The sequence below is a fragment of the Quercus lobata genome, chromosome 2 (genome assembly GCF_001633185.2).
Source record: "Quercus lobata isolate SW786 chromosome 2, ValleyOak3.0 Primary Assembly, whole genome shotgun sequence".
Lineage (NCBI taxonomy): Eukaryota > Viridiplantae > Streptophyta > Magnoliopsida > Fagales > Fagaceae > Quercus > Quercus lobata.
In genome coordinates, this window is record NC_044905.1 from 53,074,371 (window position 1) to 53,081,567 (window position 7,197).

Here is a 7,197-nt window from a genome sequence, read left to right on the forward strand (position 1 = left end):
AAAAAAAAAAAAAAAAAACCGACTTTTATATAGCAAACAAACCGACATGTCTTCCGCGCATACTATTATTACTATACGGATTCACGCCTTCTAGAGTTATTAGGATTCTCCCCTGAATAGATTTCTTTTAATCTGGACTTTTTATAAGAAATGTCTTAAATGATGTCACATCATCTATATATATATATATATTCTATAAAATTGAAGCTTTTGTCCTCTCCATAATTTTACGCATTATTAAAAAGATATATTTTCAACTAAAAAAAATAAAGATAAAATACTAAAACGCCGTATTGGGAAACGCTTCTACCTCTCATTCATAACCGAAAATATCAGCTAAAATTTCTCCCCAATGCTAAAAACCAAACCCTATAACTCTGAAAATCAAAAACTCAAAACACGTCTCTTCTCTACTTTTTTTTTTTTTCCTTCCCCCAAATCGCAAAATCTCCACTCCTCGACCATACAAGCTTATATGGATGGTTACCGAAGCTCAATGGAAAGTTCTCCGTTGAATATTGCAACCCAACTCACTGATATGCCAACCACAAACTGATGTTCGCTGGAAAAAGCTTTGGAAGCTCAAATACCCTGAAAGGATTAAGAGAATTACCTCCTCAGCTGCTTCGCTCATACCGAAGAGGTATAACTCTGTAAATTTCGGTGGTCTCTGTGTGTGTGAGTTTGGGTTTTTGAATTTTTTCACCATATTTGTTGAGGTAAGAATTCCGATTTGCTCTTCAATTGAAAATCTATCTGCCCAGTTATTACTTCCTATATACCGTTCTCTCTCCACTTCAATTGTTCATGGAATTTTTTTTTTTTTTTTTTGTGGTTGTTCTGCTTTGGTGTTTTGGGTAACCAAAATTGGGGTTTGGATAGTTTGGGTTGTTGTCTTTGACTCAATTAATGAAGTAGCTATTGTTGTGTGGGAAGTTAGGTATTCAGGTTCCTTTCTACTTTGAAGGCCTTGATTTTGGGATTTTGAATTTGATCTTATTATTGATGATAAATTGATAATGTGTGGTCTTGATAAAATATATATATATATATACACACACACATTAATACCGGATGAATGTCAACTTTAGTGTTAGTTTGCATCTTGGTTCTTTTACAAAAAGGCCATCAATTTTGGTTTGTTTACTTCCTACTGCTTAGAATGGTCCTCAGCCACATGGTAAGGTTGTTTTTGCTCACTTGGTAGAGACTTAAACCTATTTGCTGCTTTACGTATAGAAGGTGTTTGAGAAAAAGCCAAGCCCAAAGTAGTAGTAGAAGTAGTTTATTAGTTCCATGTTACAATTCAAATCCAAAATAACTTGAACATATTTAGACGCCTATAATTGAACCTATTGAACTCAAATAATACCATATTCTCTCTGATTCATCAATTTAGAACCAAAAAAAAAAAAAACCAGAGAAAAAATAAAAGAAAAGAAAAGGAGTTATAGAGTGGCTAAAAGTCCACTTTGTGAACTTTTTTCTTTTCTACCATTTTGAGCTTCTTTTAACAACATGGTAAGGACCACAGAATTCTACTACTATTCATTAACATCCAACAACTTCTTTCAACACAGATCCACTAAATCATTAGCATAGAAAACAATACAAATATACAACACAGTAACACTCACCATGCCAAAAAAATGTCATTTGTATACCTTTCTTTTTAAAAAAAAAAAAAAATTATAAGAATCTTCTTTAAGAGCAGCATCTAGATTTTTGAGGGGTTTTGTTTGATTCTTTGTTTGGTTGCAAACCCCTGCTTCTTTTCCAATGTCCTCCTTCTGCAACCTTGGCTTTGCTGTTTATGTAAAAATTTTATTTATTAGTTATGGTAAGGTTTGTTTTTTAAATTTTGGTATAACCATGGAAGCTAAGATTCATTCCTACTACTGACTTTTTCTTTACATGGTTTTTCATTGCACCACATCAAGTAATGAGGGATCGCATTCCAGATGTGTGGGGTAAATTAGGACTGACCAGTTTTTTAATATATATATTTTTTAAATTCAGTGGTGTGGGCATGGGAGGTTCATGGACAAGAGAATCGTCTAATACAGGTTTCTTTTGAATGTGCTGATAGTAGGAGCTTCTTTACTATTCTGTTTTCTGTAGATTATTTACAGTTGTTGACAATGATGATATCTCCACAGCTATATAGTTCATCAATAAGGCAAGGCCATGAATTACATTGATGGTCGTTGGCTGGGAATATGGTGCAAACATGTTGACGAAGTACTTGGCAGAAGCTGGAGAGAATACACCGCTTACAGCTGCCATGTGCATAGACAATCCATTTGACTTAGAGGAGGCTACAAGGTCCTCTCCTTATCACATGGCCATTGATCAGAAGCTCACTAGTGGACTGATAGATATTCTAAGATCTAATAAGGTTGGTGATTGCTTTCAATCTTCTGACTATTTTGGTTCAAATGCTTTATACCCCTCCATTCTAGCATTGTTTTAATGTTGAACAAACATAATCATTGATGTGGTATGCTTTGAATTTTGTTGGCCACCATTTAAGTATAATAACTTATACTTAATTTTTTAATTGGGAATAACTTATGTTTAATGTCTACGTAGTATCTTCAATCTTCAACTTTTTTTTAAAACATCATCAAAATCAAAGTCCTGGGTTAGAAAGATTTGGTGGGCATGAGCATAACTTTCAATCAAAGGTAAGCCCATTGCACACTACTTGGAATCTCAGCAAAATAGCAATGGCAACACTTGCACACACACAAAAAGTTTTCACCTTTTACTAATTTTCATAAATGTACATGTATTTATATTCTCTTATCTCACTCTTTCCTCAAAAAGATACTTAACTATATCCACACACCTAAAACTCGTTGAGAAGCTTATGTTAAAGGTAAAAATGATTGAATTCCTTAGCTAAATTTAGCTGAACTTTTTTACAAAACCGACAAATCTGATACCGACCCATTTCACCCAATATGGTTTTCTTGACAAACGTCAAGATAAGGAAGGCACATAGTTCATTCCTCACCTAAAAAAAAGATCCACATTATTGAGAGATGTACTTTTTGTCTGAACGAAGTTGCTTGCTTTAGACTCCCAGTCCTGAGAGTTGAGTTTCACTATTATCAATAATGATGATTTTGATACATTTGAGGTTAGTTTACATCTGGGGTAGTCTTATTTTTCTTGAAATCCCATCTAGGTTTCTTTATGTGTTTGATATAGTGATTTCTTGTGCATGTGTCTGTGAGGAAAGCTACTTTAAAAATTGAGCTATGGTGGTCTTTATTTCTTATTTAATTATTTTGAAGTTGATTCTCATATTGGTTGTCCTTAACCATCCTAAATTGTATTTTGGGTAGAGCTTTGGATTATGGTCCTTTTGCCTATGGTAGGTGAAAAGCAATTTTTTTTTCCTTAAGAAAAGAGAGAAGAAGTTGATAGAATTGCCTGTTAATGATACTTTCTGAGTTTAAAGAACAGGATTTGTTTAGTAATGGTGTTTCCACATTTCGTTGTTTGTTATATATTAAAATAACACCAATATGTTGTGGTTATCGCACTTTCTCAGATACTATAATTCTTCTTTTGTTCTCAAAGCCCCTAACTTGGGTAAAGCAGCTGTTTTCTAGGAACTATTTCAAGGCAAAGCAAAAGGGTTTGACATGGAGAAGGCTTTATTGGCAAAGTCTATTCATGATTTTGAAAAAGCAATATCTATGGTATCTTAGCACAAGGGACGTGGTTGGGAATGTGAGCAAGCAAAGAAGATTTATAAAACTCAATGTTTTATGTTGAATAAATATATGATGTACTCTTCTATATAATGCAGATTTGTTGTATTATGTTCTTTCTCTACTCTTTTTGAGTCATAGCAAAAGAATTTGACATTGGTAACTATATTCTATTTATTTATTATGAAAATAAGATTGCGATCATTATTGCAATTTTATTATTTGTTTATTCACAATATATATGTAACTATGAAAATAACTTCATTGCTAATGGACCTATGGTAGTGGTATTAATCTTTTTGGCATGTATGTATTTTTATGGAGATGATATATAGGATTTCTTTAACCCTTATTTGTCTTTATAATTTTTTATTGGGCACAAGCACATTGTTTACTAGGTTTGACATTGTTTAATATTTGAATTAGTGAAGATTTTATGTTATGCTTGGGTCTTCTCCATTTAGTTGTATTATTTGATTAGTGAGTCTTGAGACATTCTGATTTAGTGCAGCAAATGATAATTGCAATATTATTTGTTTTTTTTTTTTTTAAAGAATCTCGTGCATCGCACGGGTTAACGATTAGTTAATTTAAAAACAAAACTTTAAAATAATGATGCCATGTCAACTAATTAAAAAAAAAAAAAATTGACATGTCAGATATTTTAATATTTTTTAATTTTCATAAACTTTAAAAAGCACAGATCTAAAACCCAATCTCACAATCGTGACTCTCGCCCAAGGTAGATTGTGCCATCAGTGTCTACCAATTTCATGATCATAGCAGGTCCTTAATTTCATGGTTACGTTTCAACTTTTGGTGCCATCATTGGCTTTCTTCATCTCTTTCTTTGTTCTTTTATTAATTACCTTTCTTTTTATTCTTTACTGCTTGAAATTGATTTTGCATAAATCTATGATATAGATGCGGCCACATTAAAATACAAATCGCAACGCATTACCAATGAAGGTTTACATTGTATTAAGTAAAAAAAAAAAAAAAAAGCACATAATAAGGATATAATTTCATTGGAACGAGTTGAACTATATAAATTGCACCCTTTGAGATATATTCAAAGAGAGGGGGAGTGTTGTGTGGGTTTAGATATTAAGATCTCAGAGATTGGGTTGCATGGGACTTCATCTTGATCAAATTATCTATTGTCGTTGGCGTTGAGATCTCGCTGGAGACAAGCTGTGCCATCAGTGTTGGCAGAACCGGCAGTGAACAAAGAGGTGAAATGAAAGAAACTGTAATAGAACCCTTTTCTCTCTCCCTTGTGTGTGTGTTTGTTTTTCAAAAAAAAAAAAAAAAAAACTTAAAATCTGATGTGTCAACTTTATTTTTTAATAACTGATGTGTCACTTGTATTTTAAGGATATTTTTAATTAATTAATGATGTGGCATCATCTAAGACATTCATTATAAAATGAAGTCAAGATTAAAAGAAATCTATTTGGTAGAATACTTTAGGAACTTTAGAAGATTTGAATCCTTACTATACCGCCTACTAATTTTAGAAAATATTTATGCGTAATCTACTACTATACTTTGTATGATGAGGGGAAAGTTAATCCATATTTTAAAATTAGTTTAACAAATTTTTTTATGATAAAAAGTAATTTTTTTTTTCCAGGTTTGGCTTACCTCCAGTAGGGACGGAGCCAGAACTTAGAGTCAAGGAGAGCGGCTTTGTTGTTGGTTGTATGCAATGACTTCAACTTTTGACTCTGCTGCTGCTAGTTGTTTAAAGGGACAGATTGTTTATTTTGGGTAAAATTAGTTGACTAAGCTTAATTTTATTTAGTTTTACTATTGGTAATTTTGTTGTTGGACTAATTTTTTTGGGCTTATATATTTTATTTTAGATTTGGTTTTTAAAATGAGAAAAATGCTAGAATTACAAATTTTTTTACAAATTGCTAATATGATGAATGATTATTGGTAAGTAAAAAATAATGAAAGTGGTAGGCCTAAATGCTAACCAATAAAAAATTGCTATCTTAACAGTTTGTAAAAATATTGTAGAAAAATTTGTGACTATAACAATACTCTTAAAAAAATCAATGATATTATTAAGGAGGCAAAAGTGGAATTATATAAAACAAAATTGCTAAAATTAATACCACAAATATAATAATATATTTTTTTTAAAAAAATTGAAACCATGACTCTGTCCATGACCTCCAGTATTTTTTTAATTGAAATTTCCTATTGTTTTAATGAGAAATTGTCATATTACCCACTAATTAAATAAAATGTGGAGATTAAAATTCACTACTACTTGTTATTATTATTTAAAATAAAAGGAGATGTCCAGTTAAAAAAAAAATACTTGTGGTAAGTTAATTTTTTTTTAAACAGCTATTTATATTTTCCATTAAAGTTGTATTAAAACTTTCTTAAATAGGGCACTCGTTAATAGGACTCATATAATATATAATAAAAAAAATAAAGCTAATATGTAAATTACTCCTTTTAAATTTGATTGAAATTCATTTCAAGTTGCTAATTTTATTTTCATTAAATTGAGTCTAGATCTAACTTTCAAATTTTTTCAATTCAGAAATTTCGTCCAATTACATTAAAAAAATTGACGTTAAGTATTCAATATATGAAAAAAAAAAATTTGAAAAAAATTCTCACATAAAAAAATTTATAAAATGTTTTTCTTTTTTTTTTATAGATTTTTTTTTTTCATGTGAGACAAATTTTTTTTAATGACAAAATTTTAAAGAAATTGGACAAAAGACTTAGAGGACTCAATTAAACAAAAGTAAAATTAGAGAACTAAAATTAATTTTATTCAAACTTAAAGGGTGCAAAATTATTTTAATTTTTTGCAGAGATTTTTTTTTTTTAAATTTTTTTATGTTATTTGTTCAGTAATGGAGATGTGCTGTTCGCTCTGCCATGTGTTTTTTATTTTTGCTTCTTTGGTTTTGAAAGAAAAAGAAATGGTCAAAAAGAAAGAGAGAACAATTCAAGGAATAGAAAACATGGTGTTTGGATAACGATGCTGAATAGTTCATACACTAAGAATTTTTTTTTTCCTAAAATAAGAAAGAACTAAGAAATTGAAGCAGAAATAATAGTTTTTTTGAAGTGAAGGAAATGTCTATACTTGGTGAAAAAGAGAGGAATGTTAGCATCAATTCTATTCTCAGATGTAAAAATTTAAGAAAACAAAAAATATTCAAACTACTTGATGTGTTTTAATTTGTTCAAGATGAGATTTTAGATGCAATTCCTCCGACATGCATGTACTGAAATTTTAGACATCGGTTAAGTAAATATTGCAAGAACCATTTGAATTTACTAATATTTTAGTACATCTCTTAGGTTAGTGCATGAAGTCTTATTCATTTATTTTTTAAAATTTGATGGTTTACATTGGAAAATAAGGTATTTGAATCTTTGACGTTTTAGTTGGAAATGTCAGTCAAGTTACAAAACACTTAGTGAAGTCACG

General features: G+C 30.3%; 1 long non-coding RNA gene across 3 annotated transcripts; it reads left to right on the forward strand.

Annotated features, from left to right (window-relative positions):
- Window positions 1–271: 271 nt before the first annotated feature.
- On the forward strand, window positions 272–3,996 carry LOC115975838. 3 transcript variants are annotated; one of them, XR_004088197.1, is made up of 4 exons: window positions 272–643; window positions 2,020–2,066; window positions 2,160–2,398; window positions 3,613–3,996. It is a non-coding gene; the product is annotated as an uncharacterized LOC115975838 (long non-coding RNA). The 3 variants fall into 3 exon arrangements; XR_004088198.1 differs by having other exon boundaries at window positions 273–643; window positions 3,624–3,996; XR_004088199.1 differs by lacking the exon at window positions 2,020–2,066 and having other exon boundaries at window positions 274–643.
- Window positions 3,997–7,197: the final 3,201 nt, after the last annotated feature.